Raw genomic sequence first — 2,500 nt, 5'->3', positions numbered from 1 at the left:
CCACTCTAACCACTAGGCTACCTGCCGCCCCTCCACTCTAACCACTAGGCTACCTTCCGCCCCTCCACTCTAACCACTAGGCTACCTGCCGCCCCTCCACTCTAACCACTAGGCTACCTTCCGCCCCTCCACTCTAACCACTAGGCTACCTGCCGCCCCTCCACTCTAACCATCAGGCTACCTGCCGCCCCTCCACTCTAACCACTAGGCTACCTGCTGCCCCTCCACTCTAACCACTCGGCTATCTGCCACCAAAATGACTAAAAGGTCTGTATGTGAGTGTACAACAACCACTGTTAAGCAATCTGGACCTTTATGGTACTAGTGTGTGTTTTCTAACGACCTGTTTAAACCAGTGCTTGACTTGGATGGAAATAGGTGGCGGTTCTGTTTATATTTAGGTGCAGGAACTCATAAGGTGATCTACAGCGCCTTCGGGAAGTTTTAACAACCTTGGACTTATTCCACAGTTTGTTGTGTTACAGCCTGAATTTAAAATTAATTAAATACAGATATTGTGTCACTGGCCTAAACACAATAGACTATAATGTCAAAGTGGAATTATGATTTTGAAAATGTTTACAAAAAAAAAACATCTAATGAAAAGGTGTGAATAAGTGAATAAGTATTCAACCCTTTTGTTATATGCCTAAATATGTTCAGGAGTAAAAATATAACATGATTTCTGAATGACTACCTCATCTCTAAACTCCACACACACAGTTATCTGTCCCTCGGCAGTGAATTTCAATCACAGATTCAATCACAAAGACCAGGGAGGTTTTCCAATGCCTCACAAAGCACACCTATTGGTAGATGGGTATAAAAAAGCAGACATTGAATACCCCTTTGAGCATGTTAAAATTATGCATAATGGTGGCTGCATCATGTTATGGGTATGCTTGTAAGGACTGTAGAGTTTTTCAGGATAAAAAGGAAACGGAATGGAGCTAAGCACTGCCAAACCCCTAGAGGAAAACCTGGTTCAGTCTGCTTTCCACCAGACACTGGGAGATTAATTTACCTCTCAGCAGGACAATAACCTAAAACACAAGGCCAAATCTACACTGGAGTTGCTTACCAAGACAACAGTGAATGTATCTGAGTGGCCTAGTTACAGTTTTGATATTTCAGTATTTAAAAATGTATAAAACCGTGTTTTCACTTTGTCATTATGGGGTATTGTGTGTAGATGGGTGAGGAAAAACATATATTTTGAATTCAGGCTGTAACACAACAAAATGTGGAATAAGTCAAGGGGTATAAATGCTTTCTGAATGCCCTGTATAAGAGATGCAGGAACTAGCTACACACACATACAGACATTCACATTTAAATGTTAGTCATTTAGCAGACGGTCTTATCTAGAGCCACTGACTCAAGGGCACATCGGCAGATTTTTCCCATAGTCGGCTCTACTGTTGATGTAGAAACTGTTGGTTCAAGTCCTGCTCCTGCTGGTCCCCCTCTCAAACGCACCTCTTAGCAGTGCGGTATAGTGTAAGCATATGCAGCTCAGGGCTAAAAGCTCTGATATCCTCTGGCTGTTCCAAATGAAGCAGTCTATTATCATACTACAGTCATCGGCAAAATAAATGGTGATTAGCAACGCTGCTGCCACTGTGAAATGTATATTGGCCATTGGTTCCCTGCCTATAGCCCTGTGAGTGTTCTGTCTGTTGTAGAATGTTGGAAGGACTTAAAATTCTAGAACAGATTCTGGGGCTGTTGCTAAACACAGTATTGGACATGAAATAATGATTCTGTTGTGTTACCTATCTTCTCTCTCTCTGAATACACACACAATCACACACACAGTCAAACACACAACCACACACACACAGCCACACACACACAACCACACACTCAGTCACACACACAGTCAAACACACAACCACACACACACAGTCACACGTACAGTCACACACACACAACCACACACACACAACCACACACTCAGTCACACACACAGTCAAACACACAACCACACACACACAGTCACACGCACACAACCACACACACAGTCACACAACCACACACACAGTTACACGCACAGTCACACACACACAACCACACATACAGTCACACACACAACCACACACAGTAACAAACAGTCACACATACACACGGCCACACACACAACCACACACTCAGTCACATGCACACAGTCACACACACACACACAACCACACACACAGTCACACAAACATACGGTAACAAACACAGTCACCCACACATCCACACACACACCCACACACACACACACAGTCACACACACACACACACAGTCACACACAACCACAAACCCATAACCACACACACAAATACACAACCACACACACGGTAAGAAACACAACCACACACACAGTCTCACACACACACAACCACACACACAGTCACACACACTCAGTCACACACACACACAACCACACTCACAGTTACACACACAGTCACACGCACAGTCACACGCACACACAACCACACACACAGTCACACACAA

General features: G+C 44.0%; 1 protein-coding gene across 1 annotated transcript in view; it reads left to right on the top strand.

Annotated features, from left to right (window-relative positions):
• Positions 1–2,500, top strand: part of ano8b (anoctamin 8b) — a 100,302-nt gene that overhangs the window by 60,740 nt on the left and 37,062 nt on the right. The window lies entirely within an intron of this gene.

Source organism: Oncorhynchus masou, chromosome 24 (assembly GCF_036934945.1).
Source record: "Oncorhynchus masou masou isolate Uvic2021 chromosome 24, UVic_Omas_1.1, whole genome shotgun sequence".
NCBI classification, from domain to species: domain Eukaryota; kingdom Metazoa; phylum Chordata; class Actinopteri; order Salmoniformes; family Salmonidae; genus Oncorhynchus; species Oncorhynchus masou.
The sequence above is the reverse complement of the archived record's forward strand: the minus strand, read 5'-3'. Positions and strand labels throughout refer to the sequence as shown.